This window comes from Rhineura floridana, chromosome 10 (assembly GCF_030035675.1).
Source record: "Rhineura floridana isolate rRhiFlo1 chromosome 10, rRhiFlo1.hap2, whole genome shotgun sequence".
Classification (NCBI taxonomy): Eukaryota; Metazoa; Chordata; class Lepidosauria; order Squamata; family Rhineuridae; genus Rhineura; species Rhineura floridana.
Window position 1 is genome coordinate 45476403 of NC_084489.1, and position 27045 is coordinate 45503447.

Consider the following 27045-nt stretch of genomic DNA (forward strand, 5'->3'; position numbering starts at 1 on the left):
AAGAGCCCCGGCATGCCTGGTGCTGGCCCTGAACAGTGATTCCATGTGGTCAGTTCAACCCCCTTAAACCCACTGATGATGCACCTTATTATTTGCATGATGGTATGTTTCTTGCCCAATAGTGGTAAAAGAGAATTCAGATATTTGGAAGTGTGGCTTCAATTGCTGTTGTTCCCACCCTGGGCTCCTACTGGGAGGAAGGGCAGGATATTTAATAATAATAATAATAATCTACTGCCTGTGAATGTAGACCAACCCATCTGTCAATTATTACTCACTGGAATTGGGTTGGCTGTCAAAGTGAGTTTATAGCAGCCCACAAAGTAGGCAGGAAATAGTAGAGAATCTTCTTTCTCAGACCTCTCTGCAGTGAAGAGTCAAGTCTGTAAAGACATTTGGAGCAGCCACGTTAAAAGGCAGGCAGGGCATTCCAGGCAGTGGGTTGCCAACCTTGCTTTGATATGGATATCGTTGCAGAGGATCCCTAGTCAAGCCTTACCAACAGCATAATCCTAACAATATCTACTCAGAAGTAAGTCCTGTTTAGTTCTATGGAGCTTAGTCCCTTAGTAAGTGTGTTTAGAATTGCAGCCTTCAGGGGCATTCATCTTTAGTCCTGAGTGCTCCCATCTAACATCTCCACAACACCAGGCTTCCTTCCCACAATGGCCTTCTGGTGATTGGCCTGGCCCGAGGGCACTCAAACCCTTCTTGCCAGAAGCTAGATTAAATGTTCCTTACCCAGGCTGTCTAAGCAGGTGAGAAGGAATGATCCCATCATTCAGCTGGACCTGGAAACACCCTCATTTAGCTAACATTTCTATCATAATTTCCAATCAGAGAATTTCTTTTGAGTGGTATGCTCCAAGCAGCTGTGGTTGATACTTAATGTATCATGCTTAATGACATCACTAGGGCCCGCCCCTGAAATCTCAGGGTTTGGGATGCTTCTGACCTGGCAACCCTAGCTGTAGTAGAGGACCTGGGTATGAGACTGGCTGCCAGACCCAAATGTGAGCATTTTATGTTCATATAAGGGTGGTGGTGTTTCTGGAGAGAGGGAAAGGGGGGAAGTGTTTTTTTCCCTTTCCTCTCTCCTGAAGCATCCCAGTATAATGCAACAAGGGGGGTTGTTAACGTCACAGCATGCATCCATCCTCCCCAACCTAACCTGCCCCCTTGAGGATGCTTATAATAAACTGCTAATGGCATCAGCAAGCCAATTTGCTGTCTTGGTCTGCCGTTTATTTATTTATTTATTTATTTGTTTCATTTATAGACCGCCCATAGCGAGTGGCTCTCTGGGCGGTGTACAAAAAGGTTAAAATACAAAATATCAACAATAAAATCAGACAACAAACAATAAACACAAGCAGCAACTAAAGAAAAAAAGAAAAAAGAAAAAATTTAAATTATAACATAAACGCTTAAAATGCCTGGGAGCATAGCCAGGTCTTAACCTGGCGCCGAAAAGATAGAAGCGTAGGCGCCAGGCGTACTTCTTCGGGAAGGCTCTTCCACAGTTCGGGGGCCACTACAGAAAAGGCCCTAGATCGAGTAACTGTCCTCCGGGCTTCTTGATGGGTTGGTACCCGGAGGAGGGCCTTAGATGCTGAGCGAAGTGACCGGGTAAGTTCATAGCAGGAGAGGCGTTCCACAAGATATTGCGGTCCCACGCCGTGTAAGGCTTTATAGGTCAAAACCAGCACCTTGAATCTGGCTCAGAAACAAATAGGTAGCCGTTCATTTTCCTCACCCCCCCATGTCTTTCTCAACTGATACACTAATGTTCTGTGTCTCAACTGCTTTCAACTATATTTTTATATAAGCTTACAAAGTCTGCCCAACTTCTTGTTCCCTTATATTGCTTTTCTTTTCTCTCCCAGGACACAAATGGAACAATATCAAAACCGTGGATCACAACTGTGATTGGGCAGCAGCATTGCCACGCAAGGACAGTGGTTCTTTTCTGCAGTTTAGGTGTGAACCTGGAAGTGCCACCTCCAGACAATATCGTTACTTTAATATTTTCTCTCTAAGCTCAACAACCATGAACTCTCTGTAAATCCTGGAAGCCTTGCGGGTTTCCCACAGGCATCTGGTTGGCCACTGTGAGAACAGGATGCTGGACTAGATGACCCATTGGCCTGATCCAGCAGGCTCTTATGTTCTTAAGCTCATGGATCCTTTTAAAAAAAATCTATCTTTATATATAGTTTTATTATAGATTCATAGATACAAGTACAGTTAATTCTAAAGGGGGAAAACAGTGGATCAAATACATAAATAAATCAAAACCCAAAGAATTCAGATGGACAACCTAGGACAAGGGATAGCTAGCGTGGTGCCCTCCAGATGTTGGACTGTATCTCCTTTCATCCCTGACAGATGGCAATGCATGGCTAGGGCTGATGTGAGTTGTAGTCCATCAACATTTGGAAGGCACAACATTTGGAAGGCACCAGGTTGGCTACACCAGACCTACAGTATATGAATACAGCTGAAAGAAAAAGAGGCAGATAATGGGAAACTCATATCAGCAAGAGATAATGTGCAACAGATCAATGGAACATGAATTTCTCTCAACTATGTCTTCAGTCTCCCAGGCTTCTCAGTTTATGAAGCTAATTACACAGACTAGAGCTGTTCTGAATATTCCCCTTCCTCATGGAGGTGCATTTGTGCTTTATGGTGACTTAGTGGGGAGTGAATTCTAAGATTTTTGGGTAGGGGGGCTTACTATTAAAGATGAGGTGGCTGAGGATCTCTCTTTCTTTAACAAAACAAAGATTTTGTAAAAAGCTTGGCCAATGGGGGCAGCCACTTTCCCCTCCATGATTGCCCCTGGGAACACTCCTCCATTGTGCAGTATTTCTGGCATCATTAGGTAAGAGTAGAGATTCAATCTGCCTATAAGGAATAGCTATATAGCTCAACATTTCAGTGCCATTTCCAGTATATGTAATTGTTACTCTTGATTCATAGTGAGCGGGACAAAAAAAGTTACAGAAATGTAGTTATTCAGATGTAAGCATTTTTTTTAAAGTTCTCAAGAGTTTGGACTACAAACAGTTTGGACCGAGAGCTTCGGCTATGGGGTGGTATACAAAGGCAATAAATAAATAAATAAATAAATAAATAAAATAATAAACATGGAACTGAGGCAACAAAAAATGTTCTTGGCCATGAAGTTGATGAGTATATTGACACTGGACGAGGGAGACACATAGAAAGAAATGTTTTGTACCACATGGTTTGCTAACTGAAATTATGAGGAGTTAGGGACTCTGTGGAGCACATCAGTGGCACAGTCCTCTGGGCTTCCTCTCCATGATCTAATTTCTTTGCTTTTCACTACCTTCCAACATGGTTGTCTCTGGCAGACTGCAAATACTCAGCTACTGCAGGGGCCCTGAGCTGGGATTTAAGACAGTCTTTAGTATAGAAAATAGGAAGGAGAAAGCACTATTTTGAGTATGTTCAATTCACACTAGGGATGGAGGAATAATTCAGTTTGGTTAGGATTTTTAATGTGAACCTACCTAATTTGCACCTTCCAAAACAACATGCAAACCAAAACACAGCTATCCTTCAAAATTTGCACTTCTCTGAATTTTGTGATGTAGTTCTCTAAACAAACAATGTGTACAAAAATGTGTATATTAGGAGAAAAATGCATAGTGGTGAAAATAACATAAAATGCATTATATTAGGAGAAATAGCTTGAAAAACTGTAAATATTGGGCAAATTGCATACAAATTGTATAGTAGGAAAAAACTGTACTAAAATCCTGATGAATTTTCATTGGAATTTACAGACAAATTACAAACTGATGCACAAATGTGGAGAAGTGATATTAAGACAGGTAAAATGAGAATCAGAGACAGGGGTCAGATTCAATGGCCTCATAGGATCCTTCCAACTCAACTATTATATGATTCTGTGGTCAAAATTGTCATATCTGTCTATTCCTCATTGATGTCTCAAGTGGAAGTCAAAACGTATAGGGATTAATCAGGTATGGAGTAAGCAATTGCTTCCAAGCAATCACAGTGCTGCACGCCATATCCCTCCTGGCAGTAAGGATAACCATTTTCTGCCATTTCACCATATGTCTCATTATTAGGGATTTTCTTAAAACCTCAGTTGCTGAAATCATGAGGATCTCACTTTTAGCTCTTTTTTTCTTAAAGCTTGTTTCTTATTCTCATAGGAATGAGGGGGGCTACTTTTTTAATAGAACCACAACACTCTGCAAACACTTATATATAAAATGGCAAATCACAAACTGCAATATTAAATTTTTCCAGCTCATAAATCATTGTTATGTTTTTCTGTGGCCAGTCCTACACAACCTTACAGACTTTTTCATATTTTGGCATAGAAACCAGTCAGCTTCTTTGAATTTTCTTATATTCATTAGTAAATATAATAAACCTTGTTGTGATTGGGGAAGGTTTTTGAACAGAACATAAGCTTGACATTACTGTCTTCCATGTTTAAAAGTATCCAAGCTCAATGCTAGAAAATAACCAGCAAATATTCCTAGTGGGATGTGTTTTATCTGCCTTTCCTCATGGAATTCCCAGTTTAAAGTATCAATTAATTTGTTACCTATTAAAGATTATCAAGCAGAAATTCTACTCTTGCTGGTGTGATTTGGATTCCTGCATTGAGCAGAGGGTTGGATTCGATGGCCTTATAGGCCCCTTCCAACACTATGATTCTATGATTGATTGTTCAACCCTCAATACAGCTTTATTCAGATCAATTTTGATTCATATGAAAAACTGAAACCTCTTATTAGCATAAATTTTCCTGATCGTTTTTTTTCATGCCCTGTGCTACTGAGAAGCTTGGTTCAGCTGGAACTCTGCACATACCCAGAGACAATGTGTTTATTTTGGTTTTGCTCTGAGCAATGAGTACAGTGCCAATGCAAGGAAACAGAGGAAGCTGGGGTAGTTCAAGCTGTGTTCTCCCATCAGGGGAAGTCACAGTGATTCCCACCAAATATCCTCTCCATTGTGGCTGCAATAACAGGAATTTCCCCATTATACTAGTAATATGAGTGCATGCCTAATTAGTCCCCAGAACCTTTGCCACATCTAATGCAAATATCCAGTTTTTAACTGCAAGAAAAGTTACAATAGGCTCCCTTCAGCAAGCACCTTCCCCTGAAGATTAGATTAAGTACCCTCATTTCAGTCCACACTTTCTACTAGAAATTTGATTAAGCCTGAATTTACATGGGCTGCTTTTGTTGCTTAACATGTAGGATTGTAGGATTGTAGCCTATTTCTCTCAATAGTCCCAAATAAATTTCTGTACTTATGCAGGTCCAAGCTACAGTCAGAAGTTGACTCGGCTATGAAGCATTCTAAAAGTTACCTTGTTAAATCTGACAAATTTATCTGTAGACACCTTTTATTGCACTTAAGACAGGAGTTTGAAGTTGACAAAGCATACACACATGAAACAAAAATATAACAGGACAATAACAAATAGACTTCTATACATGAAACTTTTCCATTTGCAACCCTTTGTATCCTCAAAAAAACAATCATGAGGGTTAATTAACCGTCTGGGATGGTGCAAAGTCTGTAGATGGTAGGAGACTACAGCACAAAAGGGGAATTTGGCTAAAATTGAGGACCACTACCCCCCTGTGTGAGTGTCAACACCTTTGACTTCTTTCTATGGAAGCTATTTTTCTTTCATCCTAAAGTGGAATTGCAATGTAAATATTACACCACCCACTGAAAGGACATATTCCACTGTGTCATATCTGCTCTCCAAAGCAGTAATACTTGTGGTCATCAGATGTGTTATCCTAACAGGCTTTAATTCCCGAGCTCAGCTTCTGGAAGCTGCTGCCTGAGATTTATGATGCCCTCTCCCCTGATTTCAACAAAGATAATTGGAAAGGCACATGTACCAACTTCCAGTGTGTTTTAAAAATCCCTTGAGCACCTCCAATTAGAAAACAACTTTTTGACTTAATATCCTTCAATTGTTAAAAACTTGCGTCACCGAGAGATTGCAGTGAAATGTGGAGGTCCCAGCACATTGGCATTTGATTGTGAGGGGATGTGATTGTTCCACATTTAGACTGGAAAGGGTTAGGAACTCCGCTTCCCAATGTGCTTAATGAATAAAAAGAAAATTGGACCCCTGAGTCAGAGTCAATGATCTAACTGAGTGAAAAATGTTTGCAGGTTAACAAGGGCAACTGTTCCTTGCTGTAATTCCCACTGGAGATGAATGACAAAGAAGGCCAATAAACCTCAGACGATATTATTTATTAACCTGTTTTCTTCCTAGAAAATAGATGTTAGATCTTGGAAGACTTTTTTTTTCAAAAGGAGATCTTTGGCAAAGGGAAGTGTCATTAACACACAAATTCTCCTTGTTTGCATTGCTGCCAAAATTAACAATTTGCTAGGACTACTTTGGAATAAGATAGATTTCAGCATTTACAGCAAGTCTGGCCCATTCATGAGACAGAATAAAGTAGCTAATTTTGGTTGTTTAATTTATTGTTATTGTGGGACTTTCTACCTCAGGTGCCAAAAGGCTTGGCCAGTCTTGGGTACTATGCACCTTGATTGCCAGTGGTGGGGGCGGTGGGGAGTGTGCTGTTTGCTGTTTCACCTCAGTGAGTAAAGTGTCTTGGGCTCTGTAAAGTGGCATTTCATTCACATCTGGAATATTTATTTTGCCACATTATATTTAGATGTTTGTATGCCGCTTTTCCAGTTTGTAGTGTGCGACAGCTTGCAGTGGCCTGGTTCACATGTCACACTAAATCAAATCATGACTTAGCATGAGTTAGTGAGCGTGCGGGCTCCTGGAAAGGAGATCATGGCCACTTTGCTCCTCCCTGGTCTGCTGCTGCACTATACTAAACTAAGCCAAAGAGTCTTGTGGCACCTTAAAGATTAACAAATTGATTACGGCATAAACTTTTGTGGATTACAGTCCGCTTCATCAGATGCATGGAATGACATTCTGAGTAAGGAGCAGAGAGAGCTGAAAACAGTGATTACAATTCCTTCCCCCCTAAACCATGAATACCTGTTATCATACCCATCACCATACCTGTAACTCAGGATAATGCTTTGTGCACCTGATGAAGTGGACTGTAGTCCACAAAAGCTTACGACATGATAAAAATGTGTTAGTCTTTAAGGTCTCACAAGACTCTTCATTGTTTTGCTACAAGAGACTGTAAGACAGCTACCCCTCTGGAAAGTAAAACAAGCTAAAAGACAGGTCTGAAAAACAATCACATAAAAACAGCACACAAAAAATAACAGAAACAGCAAATAAAATGCAATCAGTTAGGAGCTCTAATTTAGGGTGGCCATGTGTCCTGTTTTACAGAGGACAGTCCTTTGTTTGAAGGGCTGTCAGAGGACAGAATATCCAAGTTCTGTATAAAGAACCATAAGAAGGGAAGCATTCTGACTTTGATTCCTTATTTAATATTTGTTCAGAAATGATGGGATTTTATTTTTCTTTGTATTGTATATTTGTTTCAGCCTATGGCTATACAAATACAATACATTCATAATGAAACAAGAGTCTTTTCATTTGCTGTTGAAATTGTAAAGTCTAAGATGCAATAAATCCATGCACTTTTTTTTATGAAATAGAAGTTTGACCCATGACTTTCATTTCTATAGAATGATAGATAGCATTTTGTTATTAAAATTCAGTGGAAGCTCGTTATAACATGGGGGTTGGGGAACAAAGGATGCACCCGCACTATAGGGGTTCCACATTATAACAAAAGTGCAGCACTGTCTACCGTATTGTACTTGGGACAGTGTCATACCTGCGGTATATCCAAATCTGCGGTACAGTCAACCACATTATAATGAGCTTCCACTGTTCAATTATTATTGTTAAAATATATTTTAAAAGTTTGACCAATATTTATATATGGGTACATATGTTACTATGTTAACTAAGTGAAAATTTATTTCAGAAGATATACTTTTTATGTCTTCTTAATTTATTACAATATTTAAAAATATTTCTTTAAAAAACCAAATACAGTTTTTAAAAATCTATCTATACAAGCAAAGCATGTGATCTACCACTTGAATTATAGACTTCCCCAGCCCTGCCTTCTCCCCATTTATTACGCAGCACCCGATAAATAGAGCTGAACAAAGATATAATCACTAACAAGGTGTAATAGTGGATTTACTGCAAAACAGCAAAACCATCACATTTCAAATTTGAATTAGCTTTTCATCAGAAAACTGAATTAAAAAATGACATTTTTTTCAGCAGAAGAGACATGACTCTCACACAAGAGGTTCTTTGTGTTGAATGTCTCTTTGATCTCCCATATTCCACATAGTGCAAGTTTGAATATTGAACTGTAACATAAAACATTTGTTAACTAGTCCTAACTTTTTTACAAATCTGTGCCAGAATTCCTATCACCATGGGTTGTGATCTTGTATCATAAATTAAAGGCAGGGCTGGACCTTGTCAAGTCTTGGGTAGAACTCCAAGGAAAATACAGATGCTGTACAAATTAAGCACAAAGACCACCTACTGAGTCAGCACTGATTTCTGCTTTTGACTTAAGATACATGCTGTTAAGACAAGTGCCAGTCTAATTTGGGTTTTAAGATCAGCATCCTGATCACAACTGCCTTAATAAACATAGGTACCTCTTGGCAAACGAACAGAAGAAAGCCAAAATATTTTGACCAAACTTGCATTAAAGGCAGTTACATTCTACCCACCTGCCTTAATTTATTAGAGAAAATGAGCAGATATTGTGCTTCTCAGCCACTTATATCTGAATTTAACCTCAGAAAGTATTTCATGTCTTTGATTTCTTCACTGTAGCTCAGAAATCTGTGATCAGATGCTGAGTGGAGTGAAATGGATTTGAAATGGTTTCTATATGTGTGTGGGGTGGGTGGGTTGATTTTTTAAAATGTTTTTATAATATTTTTATTAACCTCTTCAGGATGTTTCATGGGAAGTGATGCATAAATTTTAAAAATAAAAACAGAAAAATATTTGTATGTATTTAATGACTGCAATGGTTCTGTTAAAAAATGCATTTTATACCTAACAAATTAAAATGATATAGAAATTTGGGTGGAGGGTAGAAAAGAGAACAAGGTTCCGTCTCCTTTTTAAAGAATTTTAAAATGCTGACCTCAACAACAAAATATAAACATACAAAGCAGCCTTCCATATGTTGAGTATGTTTAAATCAGGGGTGGGGACCCTTTTTAGCCTGAGGGCTGCATTCCCTCATGGGCAACTTTCCAGGGGCTGCATGCCAGTGGTGGGTGCGGCCAGAGGCGAAAGTGGGCTGGGCCAGAGTCAAAAGCGGAACAATGGATGTGACATTTAGCTATGTACAGTAAGCTACATTCTAGCCATGTAAAAGTCAGAGATATTATTACTACTATTATTAATAAATTTTACTGAAAACCAGTAACAAAGACAACCACAATAGTAATATCACAAACATGCACGTTCCATCCAGCGTTAGAGAAGAAACACTGTGCAATGACTAATTCCCATCCATGACTTCCATGTAAGCAGGCATCTGTTGTCATCAACAAAGCAGAAAAAGCAAAAAAAAAAAAAAAGTTACCAAGGCCATAATTTCCCAGCTACATCAAAGTGTCTCTCCCAAAGGGCCTCTGAGCGGAGGAGGGGGGATTCCCCAGGGTAAGAATTAATATAGTAAAGGAAGGGCATCCAGTCTTCAGGGATTTTTTTTTTAAAGTCAGAGATTTCTACAGAATAAACACACACACATACACATCTTCATCCAGGCAAGCAAGAGACAGTATCCCAGTTCAAGGACATATGCCAGCTGTGCAAAATCACTTGAAGTTCAGGCCCTGTGAGACATGCAGCCTTGGAATTTGGGGAGGAGTCTTAGGATGGGGAGTGGCGTTGGAAGAGTCCCTGAGAGAGAGGCCCAGAGGGCCACATTTGGCTGCTGGGCCTGGAGTTCCCTACCTCTGGTTTTATTTCTGAACATGAGGAGAGCAGCAGAAGGTTTGTCTGAGATGAGGAACTGGGAACCAAAAAATGAATTCACAACTGCCTCTGATAAGGATGTGGATACTTTATAAAAAAAATTCCAAAATAAAAAACATGTACACAACTATCATAGCTGATTGAGCAAGAATAAATATACTAAACTTATAAAATACAATATCAAAACATATGACCAAACACTGCATTTTTATTTTTATTTTTTTAAAAAGAGGTGCCAGCACTCAAGTCTCCATTACATTCCAACCTTTATCATAAAAAGCTGCGTTTCCCCTCTCCCAAATCTGGTATTTGAGAATCAGTGTACTAAAGACACTTTTCACATGCCCAGACACTATTCTCTTTAGATAAGATGATTGACTGAAGTGATAACACTGAAATCTTTACTTCTATCTGTGTTACATGTTGTAGTGATGTGTTTATTTCACATTTCCTAATTGTTTGTACAGACAACCTGTTGGTCACAATATTGCTTTGAATTGATGCTTTGCTGGCTTTTTCTTTTATGCTGAATTTTTATACTGCTGCATTGACTTCTTTTACGTTTCTATTTTGTGTTTTATTATGTTTTTATACTGATTCTGCATTTTTATTGTTTTTATTATGTTTGCAAGCTACCCTGAGCTCTGTTTTTAAAAAAGAGGAAGGACAGGATATAAATTATCTTAACAAACAAATAAATATAGTGTCGGAAACTAGAGCTTAGGCATTTTAAGCTGAAAATGTAAGTTTTTTTTAAAAAAGAAAAGATTCTTCACATCCTCATCACATATGTGATAAGAATCACATATTTGAAATTGTCTTGTGTAAAAAGGCCTTTTAAAATACAGTACTGACATATTTTAGCACTATATTTGTATGTATGCATTTACTGTGTGTTATATTGCTGGTATTGTATAATTGTTGTTATCTGCAAGGTGCATATGTAATAGAAAAGGTTAGAAGCAAAATAAAATATCAACAGCGCAGCAGTCCGGGAAATGTAATGTGACACAAGTAATTTTTCGTCCCTACAAAGAATAAATGTATGCATTTGGTTATAAATGAAAAGTGGGAGGATGAGGTCTCAAGACCTTGCCATTATAATGGCAAATAAAGTACTACTTTTTGTTGCACATCAGGGTAGAGATTAAAAAGAACTTTATAAAGTATTTATGAGGTTTTGATTTATCACAATTCTTTTTTCTGACTCTTTGAATCTCTGCATAGTATCGTAATGCTAGATCATATATTTTAACAATAGAACACCAGATAGACTGTAATGATTTGGCATTCAGCCTTTTGGAATAAAAACTAGAGCTAGTCAAATAAATCATTCCCCAACAGCAAGGAGCTATGATTACACCGTAAACTTTGGATAAATTTGTTACATTACAGAAAGCAAATTGTAAGAAAGAAAGAAGGAAGGAAGGAAGGAAGGAAGGAAGGAAGGAGGATAGGGGGAACGGTGGTGGAAATCACCAACACAGCATTATGATGTAAGAGAGTCATCAGAGGCTAGTACACTTTGATCAGATAATAGATTTCCTCTTCTTTCTTATTCTGAGAGCCAAACCACATGGGACACCATTTAGGCTTTTAACAATGTTTTAAAAAGTAAACAGCGGGTGTAGGGGCATCAACCTGGCTCGGGACCTTGGGCTTTTAACCCATTGCTCCCACAATACCCCCCTCCTAGAAGACATTCTTCAAATGTTAGTAACAGGGATGAGAGGGCCAGTCTGGATCAGGACTATACAGGGCAGAGGACCAAGCCACCTCCTAGGGCGTAAATCCAGATTGGGGAGCCCATCCTGCTATTCACTTTTTAAAAGCCAGTCACACAATTGTTGACTGCGTGAATAGCTTCTCATCTAGTTTGGCCCTAAACTGTCATGCTGATCACCAACCTGAAAATACACGTACAAAGAGGATTAAAGGCAGCTGTTGTTCCTTGTGTTGGCTTCTGAGTGTAGGTAGAGAAGGATAGTGTATTGACCAGAATGGGAGAAGAGCAGATGGGTGGCATATGATACTTTAAGAACATCAGTGAAAACCTAGGCATCAGACCTGTGTATCAGAATCCCTATACACGGTGGCTGGTGCCCACTGGAAATGGTAAGGCAGACAGCAGGAAGGTGGAGTCAGAGCCAATGACAGATGCAGCCAACTAATTCTACCTTTGTTCTATCCTTCTCCCTGCTGAGTTCTACAAGGGCAAAACCGAGACAAAGGAGGATGAACCTGGCAGCCAGGGGCACCCCATGGGCTGGTTGTGACGAAGGCAGGTGGGTTTGGAGGAATCAAGAATGAGGGTGGTGGGGCAATGCCCCATTTGCCCTCATGGACTAGCCTCCACTGCCTATACAGTAGGCGGAGGACAGTTTAACGTGCCTTTGGGTGATGGTGATGCCCTCTTCCTCTACTCAGGCTTTCTCCCTTCCAAAATGGCCTCTCCTATGTGTTGGCGTGTGTGGATCCAGCACCTTGCCCCAAATTTTTGAATGTGTTGTATTCTAGGCTTTCTGCCAGTAAGTTTCTCATAAGGAGACATTCCAATAGCACTGTGTAACACCCTGTTGTGAATGTAATTCGCATAAAGAATTGCTTCTGCCCAGAAAGAATTCCCTAAACTGCAATCCAGCAGCATGGCTCTCATTGCTTCCCCAAGCACCCTATTTTTTCTCTCAGCAGTTCCATTGGAAAACGGGCTGTGTGGAGCAGTGAAATTCTGGTTTATTCCCTTACTCTCCAGAAAGTCACTCAATGCTTTACTCGTAAATTCCCCACCTTGGTCCGAGCGTATAGCCCCCACCGTGACCAAGTGTTGAGTTTCGATTCTCTTAATGAATAGTTTCAGCTTCTGCTCAGCTTCACTTTTATGCTTTAACAGAAAAACATGACAAAATCTTGAATAATCATCTACCAGTACCATGAAGAATTTCGCACCTCCTCGTGAAGCATTTATTGGCCCTGCTAAATCAACATGTACTAGCTGGTAGGGAGCTGTTGTGGTTCTCTCAGCCTCCCGGTTTATTGGTGCAATAGTCATTTTAGCTTGATTACAAGAATCACAATCCATTAACTGTCCACAATCTTTTAAACGCATGTCTTCACTGTGCAAAGGGGTTTTTCTTATCGTGTCAAGGTTTGCATGCCCCAGCCTTTGATGCCATTCATGGACGCAGCCCTGATGTACCTGTGCCTCAGCGTTTAACACAGCACACCCTGCTTGACTGCTCTTTATTACAAACTGTGAATCATTAAGGCTTCCCTGCATGCACACTTCATCTCCCCTCATTATAAAACATTGGTCTTTGTGGAACAAAATTGAATAATTACAACTCACCAGTTTGCTAACTGATAAAATATTATGAGCCAATTCCGGAACAAACAAACAGTCTGACATTATGCCAAGCTTGTCAAATTTCACCAGACCTTTAGCTTTTACGGATTTCCGTGATCCATCAGCAAGTAAAACAAAGTCTTTCACTTCTTCTGAAACGTAAAACAAACGTCTGTCTTTAATTAATATATGGCTTGCTCCGCTGTCGAGCAACCAGTTCACAGGTTGTAAATCTTGAGAGTTCTGTTTACAAACAAAGTTCACACTTCCCTGCTTCAAGCCTCCGTCCCTGGAGTTTTGCTTGATTGCACAATCTTTACGGAGATGCCCACGGGCCCCACAGGCAAAACAAGACTTCAGCCGCTGCTGCTCCCGCTTGTTTTCCTGTCTGCTTTTGGCAGCCTGCTCCGGTTCGGCACATTTCTCCTCCTTGCTTCTGACAGCCTCCACCGGCTGGGCTCTCTGCGCCTCCTGCCTCCGCTGCCATTCTTGGGTCAATTTTCCCTCAATAAACGCAACGTTCAAACCTCCGTCAGGCATGGCTTCGAAAGCCATGACCATATTATTCCAAGTCCCATCGAGTGAAGCCAGAATCAGATAGGTCTTCTGAAGTTCAGAGTGTTTGATGCCTTGGTCTGTCAACTCAGCAAACAGGCGTCTGAATTCCGTGAGATGCTCACTCATGTCGCACTCACCCGTGAAGCGCATTTGATAAAGCTTCCGTGCCAAACACAATCTAGATCCCGCAGTCTGTTGCACATGAATGCCTTCTAACCGGTCCCACATCTCCTTGGCGTTTGTAACATCTCTCACGTGTAGCAGTTGAGAGTCAGATAGAGCCAGAAGTATAAAAGCCTGCGCCTTCTGATCTCTACGCGTCCAAGCCGCAGTCAGTACCGCCGGAATGGGTCCATCTATTGTGTCCCATAAATCCTCTTTTATCAGCAAAGCCCGCATCCTCGGCTTCCAGCTGCCATAATTCTTTTCATTAAGCCGTTCCATCGGCAAGCCTCCCCCAGACAGGTTTACAGCCATGTTGCTCACCTCCGTCTGGTTCAATCAATCAAGCTGCCCTCTCTGGAACTCCGTCTGCCGTTCAGACCAGCAACTTACTCCGGTGTAATGCGCTGTGGAGCGTAACCATCCTCTGCTACCACTGTTGGCGTGTGTGCGTTGTTGTGTGAAACAGCATACATTACGTTGGAGTTAAGTTGAGCAAGAAACTTCTTCAGAGCATGTTAAGAGTCTTTATTGAAAGACATTAAGGCCAGAGGCTTAAGAGTAAATACATGTAGAGATTCTTCAGTCACCCCCCTTCTGGTACATCTCTCTCCATAGATAAACACAAAAGACAGCCTCTCAGCTCAGAGGCATAATTCTGAAGACGACAACACACAGACTCTGTTAGAACTTTTCCAGTCGCTATCAGATGGCTACCATAGCAACAGCCCTGGCAGTCCGTTCCCAGACAGGGCATAGACATAACTCCCCCTTAACCTCAGTTACGTCTTCACACTTGCAGGCTTCATGGAAAACAACTAGAGACAGTAATGCCTATTGGTCACCAGCCCAACACTATGGTGTTCTTGTTTTATTTTAAAAATGTATTTAAAATATTTCTTAACTGCCCTTCGTCAGAAAATTCCAGGGCAGTGTGAATAATACTATTAACACATTTTTGAAAAAAATAATCACCAAACAACAGGATAAAAAACAAGCTAAACCTAAACAAAACTAAATATCTAACAGGAATAGCCCCCATTAGCATAAAAAGAAGAGGGGCAAGTGGCTTTTTGGATAAGCGTAAGGGAAGGGTTCAGCACCCCCTGCTGCCACTGTTGCATTTTAAATTGCCCACTCTCAGCCTCACTTTAAAGCAACTTGAACCTTTCCAGATGCTGTGGACTACAACTCTCATCAGCCTCAGCCTGCTGGTTGGGGTTGACAGAAGTTGTACTCCAAAATATCTGGAAGACACCAGGTTGGGCAGGCTGCTTTATCAGAATTCAGCATGTCCCAAGTTGGGTTATGCTGCCATCATACCTACTTGGTCCTGAGGATGCACTGCTCAGCAGGTGCTGCTGACCTGATTGTAAACTTAGGGGGGAAGCAAATGTATACAGCGAGCTGCCTGCTCTCTCTTTCCTAACTCACTGAAATATTTTCACCAGCACATCTTTTCAAGGGGCTAGCATCATAGTGCAACAACTGAGACATCCAACCTAAAGGCCAATTAACTGGGACAGGTTTTAAGATTATACTTTTATATAGGTTACTTTATGCTCCCATTAGTTTAGATTAAATAATGCACTGTTTTCTTCATGTGAGCAGTTCTAACCATTGGGGCCAAATGTAATGTGTGAACGCAGCAATAACAGGCATGGTTGGCCACCATTCTTGGGATTGTGATGGCTGACTAAACTTCCATTGTCATCACAGAATCATGACTGGTCATATCCTTCCCCCCCTTTTTTTTAAATTATTTTTTAAAATAAAATACAAATAAAATACAAAAGAAAGATAAAGAGAGAAAAAATGCAAAAACAGATGACTTCCGATTTATCTTCGATCAGCTATAACAGATACATATTAAGATACCTTGTTCACTCATAAATTACATAATCTCCTTTTTTCTCAATTAAATCTAGTTAATCATCAAATCCCAATATCACTAATTCATTTTCTGTGTCTCGCAAAAAACTCAGAAAGGGATCTCAATCCTTGAGAAATGTGACTGTTGTTTTTTCTCTCAATAGACACATCAGCTTATCCATTTCTGCCAAGTCCATTAGTTTTAGTAGCCATTCTTCAATTGTTGGTAGTGTTGTATCCTTCCATCTTTGTGCATATAGTAATCTCACTGCAGTAACCATATATTGAATCACACTTCCATGATTCCTTTCCAATTGTACGTCCATCAAGCCCAACAAAAAGAGTTCTGGTTTAAATTGAATATTAATCTTTAAAATTCTCTGCATTAATTTATGTATTTGACTCCAAAACGTTTTTGCTTCTTTACATGTCCACCACATATGATGAAAAGTCTCTTCCTGTTGCTTACATTTCCAACATTCATTATGAACAGTATTGTATATTCTTGACAGTTTCTCTGGTGTCATATACCAATGATACATCATTTTATAAAAGTTTTCTTTAAGATTATGGCACAATGTAAATTTCAGCCCTTTCGCCCACATATTTTCTCATTGGTCCATTTGTATGTTATATCCAAAGTTCTTAGCCCATTTTACCATACAGTCTTTTACTTTTTCTTCTTCCATTTCAATTTTTAGCAAAAGTTTATACATTTTGGCAATTACATGTTCATCATTTGTACACAAACTCATTTCAAACTCAGATTTACCTTGTTCAAAATCAAAAATTCTTTTATCAATTTTAAATCTTTCCATCAACTGTAAGTAAGAAAACCAATAAAAACTACAACCCTCTGCTGCCAGCTGTTCCCTCGATTTCATTTTGTATTTGCCTTGTTCCTTTTCTAGAAAGCTGGAGCTTTAAGATCCTTAGCTGTACTTGCATATAATTGCATGTGGTTGCATTTGAGCCATTAAGATCTTGTAGCTTTGATTCACAATCACAACAGGTTCATGGTTCTGTTTTTTATTCAGTAACATTGCTGCAAACCTCACCTTTCACTTGGGGGTCTCATGTCATCATTTCTCCCCTCTTGTTTCCAGGGGAATACTTGATATTAATTTTTCTCCCTTCATCAACAGGAAAAAAATGGAGCAGCACACTTGTCTTCTTTGAGAACCTGAAACCTGTCCCGTTCATGGCAAGCAAGTCTGAAAGAGAACAAATCATGCCTCATGTAGATAGCCTGTAGCAAATTGGTCAGGAGAACAACCTTAAAGGTTTGACCACCATCTCCTAAGCTTTTCCTCTGGATTACAAACTTAGTCCTTCAAACAATTGTGTAATATCATCACCAGAGACCCTGCACCCCAGGGAAGCCTAAAGTAGGTATTGCAGAGTAAAATCACATCTTATGTTGTCAAAATTCATAAGTACATGATTTGGTAAATGACCGTCTAGCTCATAATGCTTGGTTCTATTATGAATTGAGAAGTTATCCTGCAGCTCTGAAATGGACATTATGTGTGATCAGCATTTAGCAGACCAGGAACCCAAAATTAGATACCCAAAATTTGTCAAGATGACAATCCATTACTTCTTGTGGGCAATCTCTTCTTGAAAATTTGATATCCTTGAAATATTCTATAACATTGACAAAAATGACAGCCATATTCAAATCCCACTGAAAAAAATTAATTCATGGAGATTTCATCCTGTAACTATTGTGTAAACATGACTGTGCAAATTAGCACATACTTTTCTACATGTTCCTACGATGGAGATCATAATTCATTTTAAGATGATTATACTTTGATGAAATAGTGTACTATTACAATAAAATGTGAATGAATATGTTATACAGTCACTTCAAAATTCCACATTGTATTACTTAGCATTATGTTGAACAGATACAAAGACTTACTGTAGCTCATTCTGGAGATTCCACAATGTGTTGGTCTCCAAATGATTTACATTTTACAGAATAAGGTGATGGGGAAGCAGAAAACAACAGACTTTTAAAACTGTATTAACACTCACTACTTGCAAAAAGTATTGGTATTCTCCAAGTCTCTTGTGGGCATTTCAGCTAAAGTGTGATGTAGAAATACACCGGAAAGGAACAACTAGTCGATTGGGCTACATGCCATTCTCTGCTGCAACTGCATGGTATCATAAAACACCTTGGCCTCTTCCGCTAGTCACAGTGAAACTATTACAGAGAAATGTACTTTTTCCAGATAATTCATATTTTTACAATCATTAATTTGCTTTAGTTTAACATGCATATGATATTGATGCCATGTTGATTTTAAGACAAATGTCTTGTAAACTAATTTTAAACAGCAATTCTTGGATCAAATGGAAAATCAGCAATATTTTATTTATTTATTTATTTTTATTATTTGATTTATAACCCGCCCTTTTTCCCAGCAGGAGCCCTAGACAAATGGTCAAGGAATACCTAATCACTTTGAACGAGTTCAAATCGGCAGGGCCCAATAAACTGCACCCTAGAGTATTGAAGGAAGTGGCTGAAGAACTCTCAGAACCGCTGTCTATTATCTTTGCACAATCATGGAGGACTGGTGAAGTGCTAGATGACTGGAGGAGAGCTAATGTTGTCCCAATCTTCAAAAAGGGCAAAAAGAAGGAACCAGGGAACTACAGACCAGTCAGCCTAACATCAATCCCTGGAAAAACTCTGGAACGGATTATAAAGCAGTCAATCTGTAAGCACCTTGAAAACAGTGCAGTGATTACTTGGAACCAACATGGATTTATGAAGAACAAATCCTGCCAAACTAATCTTATCTCATTTTTTGACCGGGTAACCTCCCTTGTAGACTGTGGGAATGCTGTGGATACAATATACCTCGACTTCAGCAAAGCTTTTGACAAAGTGCCCCATGATATTCTGATTAGCAAGCTAGCTAAATGTGGGCTGGATGGAACAACTATCAGGTGGATCCACAGTTGGCTCCAGAATCGTACTCAAATAGTGCTTATCAATGGTTCCTTCTCAAATTGGGTGGAAGTAAAGAGTGGGGTACCACAGGGCTCGGTCCTGGGCCCAGTGCTCTTCAACATTTTTATTAACAACTTGGATGAGGAGGTACAGAGCATGCTTATCAAATTTGCAGATGATACAAAATTGGGGGGGGCAGCTAATACCATGGAAGACAGAAACAAAATTCAAAGGGACCTTGATAGGCTGGAGCATTGGGCTGAAAACAACAGAATGAAATTCAACAGAAATAAATGCAAAGTTCTACACTTAGGAAAAAGAAACCAAATGCACAGTTATATGATGGGGGCTACTTGGCTCAGCAATACGACATGTGAGAAGGATCTTGAAATTGTCGTTGATCACAAGCTGAATATGAGCCAACAGTGCAATGTGGCTGCAAAAAAGGCAAATGCTATATTAGGCTGCATTAACAGAAGTATAGTTTCCAAATCGTGTGAAGTATTAGTTCCCTTCTATTCAGCACTGGTTAAGCCTCATCTTGAGTACTGCGTCCAGTTCTGGTCTCCGCACTTCAAGAAGGATGCAGACAAACTGGAATAGGTTCAGAGGAGGTCAACAAGGATGATCAGGGGACTGGAAACAAATCCCTATGAGGAAAGACTGAAAGAACTGGGCATGTTTAGTCTGGAGAAGAGAAGACTGAGGGGAGATATGATAGCACTCTTCAAGTAAATTAAAGGTTGTCACACAGAGGAGGGTCGGAATCTCTTCTCGATCGTCTCAGAGTGCAGGACACAGAATAATGGGCTCAAGTTGCAGGAAGCCAGATTTCGACTGAACATCAGAAAAAACTTCCTAACTGTTAGAGCCATACAACAATGGAACCAATTACCTAGAGAGGTAGTGGGCTCTCCAACACTGGAGGCATTCAAGAAGCAGCAGGACAGCCATCTGTCGGGAATGCTTTGATTTGGATTCCTGCATTGCGCAGGAGGTTGGATTTGATGGCCTTATAGGCCCCTTCCAACTCTACTATTCTATGATTTAAATACTGTCCTTTAAGTAATGATAGGAGAACTCTCAATGCTTCGATTTCTGATCAGCTCAGTATTTAGGGGCTTTCTTGGAGAGCATTCAGAAAAATCTCATCTGTTTTCCAATAGTTCTCTCCCTGCTTAAGATATTTGTGCATGTGCACTGCACTTTAATGTATTCCCTTTACTCCAGGGAATCATGAGAGTGATATCCAAGGAAGTCATACTTAAGTCAATTGATTACAATGGGTTTACTTTGAATATGACTAAAATTGACCTTTACAATCTTAAATGGTCTGGACCAGGATGTCTTATGAACCACTTTCTTGCATATGAATTTGCCAGAGTATTAAGATCGACATCAGAGGCTATGCACTATGTCCTGTTGCCACCTGATGAGAGGCATAGCCTTTTCTGTAGTGTGTCTAGATTTTGAAACATGTTCCCATAGCAAATCCACCTGGGTCCATCATTAGTTGGTTGTCTTTCACAGGTAAGACCTACTTATTTTGACAACTATTTGGTTGCCAGCTGATTCTTTTTTATAGAATTTGATGCCAAATACTGTTTGTTATGTTGCTGCTTATTGTATATATTGGTTAATGATATTTGATATGTTTTATATGGGAATAGATCCAGATGGTAAGTTCATAGCATTCAGTTCCCAACGAAATCAATAGGACTTAAGTTAATCATTACTTCTTTTTCACAATGATTTCAATGGAACCTAAGTGCGGCCAATTTAGTCTGACTCCACCCCATGGTGTCATTCTTACCTTGTAAACTATTTTGAATATCTTATATAGAAAAGCAGGATAAAAATATAAAAATAAACATCTTCTCTAACATAATAAGCCTGTTCTTTAGTTCATGTTAGAATTATTCTAACATAATTCAGATATAATGTACACCTTGTGGCTGAAGCACAAGTCTTCATTAGGACTTTTTTTCTTTGTCAGCCTAGTTTCTCTGACTGATCATATGAATATATTTGCCAGATGCTGTGACACTTCTGAGTGGTTATGTCAGGGTTTTAAGAACATAAGAACATAAGAAGAGCCTGCTGGATCAGGCCAGTGGCCCATCTAGTCCAGCATCCTGTTCTCACAGTGGCCAACCAGGTGCCTGGGGGAAGCCTGCAAGCAGGACCCGAGTGCAAGAACACTCTCCCCTCCTGAGGCTTCCGGCAACTGGTTTTCAGAAGCATGCTGCCTCTGACTAGGGTGGCAGAGCACAGCCATCATGGCTAGTAGCCATTGATAGCCCTGTCCTCCATGAATTTGTCTAATCTTCTTTTAAAGCCATCCAAGCTGGTGGCCATTACTGCATCTTGTGGGAGCAAATTCCATAGTTTAACTATGCGCTGAGTAAAGAAGTACTTCCTTTTGTCTGTCCTGAATCTTCCAACATTCAGCTTCTTTGAATGTCCACGAGTTCTAGTATTATGAGAGAGGAAGAAGAACTTTTCTCTATCCACTTTCTCAATGCCATGCATAATTTTATACACTTCTATCATGTCTCCTCTGACCCGCCTTTTCTCTAAACTAAAAAGCCCCAAATGCTGCAACCTTTCCTCGTAAGGGAGTCGCTCCATCCCCTTGATCATTCTTGTTGCCCTCTTCTGAACCTTTTCCAACTCTATAATATCCTTTCTGAGATGAGGCGACCAGAACTGTACACAGTATTCCAAATGCGGCCGCACCATAGATTTATACAACGGCATTATGATATCGGCTGTTTTATTTTCAATACCTTTCCTAATTATTGCTAGCATGGAATTTGCCTTTTTCACAGCTACCGCACACTGGGTCGACATTTTCATCGTGCTGTCCACCACAACCCCGAGGTCTCTCTCCTGGTCGGTCACCGCCAGTTCAGACCCCATGAGCGTATATGTGAAATTAAGATTTTTTGCTCCAATATGCATAATTTTACACTTGTTTATATTGAATTGCATTTGCCATTTTTCCGCCCATTCACTCAGTTTGGAGAGATCTTTTTGGAGCTCTTCGCAATCCCTTTTTGTTTTAACAACCCTGAACAATTTAGTGTCATCAGCAAACTTGGCCACTTCACTGCTCACTCCTAATTCTAGGTCATTAATGAAGAAGTTGAAAAGTACAGGTCCCAATACCGATCCTTAAGGGACTCCACTTTCTACAGCCCTCCATTGGGAGAACTGTCCGTTGATTCCTACTCTCTGCTTTCTGCTTCTTAACCAATTCATTATCCACAAGAGGACCTCTCCTCTTATTCCATGACTGCTAAGCTTCCTCAGAAGTCTTTGGTGAGGTACCTTGTCAAACGTTTTTTGAAAGTCTAAGTACACTATGTCCACTGGATCACCTCTATCTATATGCTTGTTGACACTCTCAAAGAATTCTAATAGGTTACTGAGACAGGACTTTCCCTTGCAGATGCCATGCTGGCTCTGCTTCAGCAAGGCTTGTTCTTCTATGTGCTTAGTTAATCTAGCTTTAGTTATACTTTCTACCAGTTTTCCAGGGACAGAAGTTAAGCTAACTGGCCTGTAATTTCCGGGATCCCCTCTGGATCCCTTTTTGAAGATTGGTGTTACATTTGCCACTTTCCAGTCCTCAGGCACGGAGCAGGACCCGAGGGACAAGTTACATATTTTAGTTAGCAGATCAGCAATTTCACATTTGAGTTCTTTGAGAACTCTCGGGTGGATGCCATCCGGGCCCGGTGATTTGTCAGTTTTTATATTGTCCATTAAGCCTAGAACTTCCTCTCTCGTTACCACTATTTGTCTCAGTTCCTCAGAATCCCTTCCTGCAAATGTTAGTTCAGGTTCAGGGATCTGCCCTATATCTTCCACTGTGAAGACAGATGCAAAGAATTCATTTAGCTTCTCTGCAATCTCCTTATCGTTCTTTAGTACACCTTTGACTCCCTTATCATCCAAGGGTCCAATCGCCTCCCTAGATGGTCTCCTGCTTTGAATGTATTTATAGAATTTTTTGTTGTTGGTTTTTATGTTCTTAGCAATGTGCTCCTCAAATTCTTTTTTAGCATCCCTTATTGTCTTCTTGCATTTCTTTTGCCAGAGTTTGTGTTCTTTTTTATTTTCTTCATTCGGACAAGACTTCCATTTTCTGAAGGAAGACTTTTTGCCTCTAAGAGCTTCCTTGACTTTGCTCGTTAATCATGCTGGCATCTTCTTGGCCTTTTATATAAGCCAATCAGTATGAAAGGGGTGTGAGTTAGTCACTGAACAAAGTTTTCTCACTTAGCTAATAACCTTGTCCCTTTGTACTAACTGGAGCCTACCAGAGTGAAAGGAGGTGTTAGTTACTGAGAAGACTCTTCTCAGTAGCTAACACACACCTCCCCTTTCATGCTGATGGGTTCTTAGGCTGAGAAGTGAGCTTCATGACAAAGTACCTTGACTGCCAAATCCTAGTCCCACATTTGGCTTCATTTCAGAATTCTTAAAATCAAATATTTCTGGTAACATTTAGACACACACACACACAGAGAGAGAGAGAGAGAGAGAGAGAGAGGAGGCCTATGCACATAGCAGTTTTATTCTTGTTATATACTTCTGTAGTTGTAGAAAATATGATGAATACTGGGGGTGGGGGGGTGGCATAACTGTAAAGAAGGAATCCTGCATTTCTGAATTTGCCACTACACCCCTGTTTAACGAATATGTTGCTGCCTCACTATTGGAGACAGTATGCTTCTGAATACCAGTTGCTGAAAACCACAAGAAGGGAGAGTGCTTTTGCACTCAGGTTCTGTTTTGGGGCTTTCCATGGGCATCTGGTTGGCCACTGTAAAAACAGGATGCTGGTCTAGATAGGCCACTGGCTTGTTTTAGCAGACTCTTCTTATGTTTGTAGTTTGCAAAAAATAAAATGAAGCCTCATAGTATTCATACCACTTCAGACAGGTCAGGGTTTGGTGCCAAGAATTCATACAGGTTTCTACACCAGTATGTCATGTCCATATTTAAATGTTTTATTCAAATATGCCCATTTGCTTGAATTTGAAAGGATTATAAGACTAAAAGTCTCCATAAATCAAATTTCTAGTACACCAAATATTGTAATAAAATCCATGTTTATGTATGTGGGACATGCATAGTATAATAGCTAATATTAGGATTTTGCCTCTTGAAGCACTCACAGTGCTACAGCTCCACTTAGAACAGGAGTAGCCAACATGGTGCCCTCCAGTTATTTTGGACTGCAACTCCCTGACCATTGGCCCTGGTGGCTGAAGCTGATGGGATATGAAATTCAACAACATCTGGAGCGTATCGCAATGACTTCCCCCTGCCTTGGAGTGTTGCAATATCATACTGACTTTTCTGTATGTCTGTCTTACTGTTTGCATTGTTTCTGACAAGCAGAATACACAGAGATACCTTCTGAGAATTACTTAAGCAGGAATACCACAATTTTGCCTGAGACCTTTTGTGCTGGAGTCAAGTTATGTATTGTTTCTTAGTTTTAAAAAGAGAATGAAACTTGGAAGACTTACATTTTGGCTTAAAGGCAGGATGTAACCATGTTCTCAGTCATCTACCCCCATAAAAAGACCAACCCCATACCAGAGCCATCTGAGTTAAGTAGCTTTCAGTAAACATAGGTGACCCAGTTTCTGCCCTTCCCTACCAATAGAAAACTCAAACACAGCCAAGCAATGTCTCTGTGCCCATTTCTTGTTTATTTTTGTTATTTGTTTTCCTATTAGTCTGCTATTGTTGCAAGAGAAAGTGTTAAGGACTTTAAAAAAGTCTTACATTTCTTATATATACTGTTTATATTTGCTTTCTCCCAATCTGCACCCCTGCCCCATGACTTTAGACCTGTTGGACTCATGATGGAAAAGCCATTACCTACACATGGAGGGGAAGACGCTTAATGAAGCACAAAAACATAGTTTTACTTAAATTTTGTGTTCACATGGCAGCTTCCCCCACTGGCTATTTCGCATTAAACCAAAAATGAGGAGGAAAAGTGTCATATGATAGAGTTACATAAGAATGTGGCCATTTTGGATTGTGCTCCCTTGTGTTGATCTTCCTAGTGCCACATCTGTTGCTTTGACTAACAGATAGTGCCTCAAAATCAGGGTGTTATATGCCTTGGTGAAAAGCCTCTGATAGTAAAGTTTCAGGGAAAAGAAAGGAGAGGTGTCAAGGCTTACCACACACATCCTGTTCTAGGTTCTTCTTTATATTACATACTAAGGATTGGTTCAGCATTTCCCAGGGATGCTGTGGCATTGACTATGAGGCTGGGTAGGGAGCCCAAGTGTGGGTATGGAATCTAAGGTCAAGCATATCAATTTTTTACTCTGCCAGCCCCTCTAATGAGAAGTAGTAGTTTCTAGACACAGCCTAATGACGGCATCATGATAGCCAAAGTAAATGCCTGACAAAAATTTCTCAAACAATGTAAAAGACAGGTTGATAAAATCCAAGAGCATCCTCAGTTATTGTGTGGAGCCAAAATTTGGGGCCGTTACAATTTACCAGAATTGGAAAGCCCCCAATATATGACACTTAGGGTAGAGACACACTTTCTGTTGTGCCGGTTCCAGTGCATCTCTAAACATATTTCTCAAAACGGGCTAGTCAAACTCTGCCCCTTTTTACTCTTCTCTTAAAACCTCATTCAGTGCATTGTTGCTGTTTTTATTCATCTTCAGGGAGGTTTCACAACTCATTGGTAGACCCGTTGGCTTCCAGTATAGCCAATGGAAATGCTTTGCTGCAGTCTCAGGCAGACACAGTGATTGGCCTAACACTTTGCTGTGGGCGGTCCTGAAAGATCTGAAGGCGGCAGTGGGGAAGAGAGGTGTGGCCAGCAGAGGGCAGCCTTAGAAACCAAAAGTATACCTCAATTATCCTTAGAGTAGAAACAGGAATGTTACCCAGGATGCTGGGAATGTTTCTTCATCTTTTCAATAATTAGATTAAAATTAAATCAATGGAAGAGAAGAGATTATCCAAACTTTGTCTCCAGGAGATGAATTCCACGAGCTCTTTAAAAAGGGATAGCATGGTTTGAAAAAAACCTGAATGATTGATTTGATCTTTTGGCTTTTCTCAAGCATATCTCTCTCAGAACAGTGGCAGCTAAAGTGGCTTTTAAAAATAGGCTAAAAGGCATCTTGGCACAATCTATTCTTGATCTCAAAGGTTAAAACAACCTCTTGATACCATATGATTAAATTCAGTCTCAATTATGGAAGTCATTTAACAGAACTCACGAAGTTCGCTATTAGAATGGATGTCTCTTCAAAATTTCTGCCACTTTAGATATATTTCATTCAGTTTGAGGCTTTTTATATATGGGGAGGATGTAAATGATGATTTACCTCAGTACTTGGTGTTCTGCCCAACTTTTGAGGTGAAAAGACACAGGTGTCTAGAACAGGCTCTCTCAACTTTCTTCATTAGTCCTTTAATTTCATTTTGATTATCCATCCTTTTCATCATTGTCATTAACAGTCCTTCACTTTGTTTTGATTTTTTGTTGTTGTTTCAACTGTTCTAGTAGAGTATAGTGTATTACCCCTTCCAGTTCTGGGCCTGAGGACTTTGCTTCTGTGTGACTGGGTGTAGTCTTTATTTATTATTTAAACATTTTTTAAAGTGCAAAAGTGTCCAATACAAACATTTCCCTGTAATTTGGCAAACTTTAATTCTGGAGGGGCTTCTATGCCTGAAAACTTTATCCATTGTCCAAAAAAAAAAAAAAAGCAATAGCAGGTTTTGTTTTCCCAATAATGAACTGGGTGGAAATGACACCTCATTTTTTCCATAGTAGACTCAGAACCCTAGCTGAATTGGGCAGCCTTCAATGCGCTTTGGACTGGGGTGGAATGATTTCTGAATCAGTGGCGGCTGGTGGCTCCATGTCAGTGGGGCATTGGAATCTGCTCTGGGTTTTGGTCCAAGCTTTCAATGAGTTTTCTAAGGTGCTTCTTGAAACTTCGGGCAGTGCATTCCACTGCCCCACTGACATGGAGCCACCAGCTGCCGCTGTGCTGAATAAAGGTCCAAACCTAATCTTGTGACTGGTGGACA

General features: G+C 40.0%; 1 long non-coding RNA gene across 3 annotated transcripts in view; it reads right to left on the reverse strand.

Moving 5' to 3' along the window:
* Nucleotides 1-27045, reverse strand: part of LOC133365316 (uncharacterized) — a 156153-nt gene that overhangs the window by 31881 nt on the left and 97227 nt on the right. For all 3 annotated transcript variants that reach the window (XR_009758167.1, XR_009758166.1, XR_009758169.1), the window contains exon 5: nt 17030-17185. This is a non-coding gene — a long non-coding RNA (uncharacterized LOC133365316). The remainder of the gene's footprint in view (nt 1-17029; nt 17186-27045) is intronic.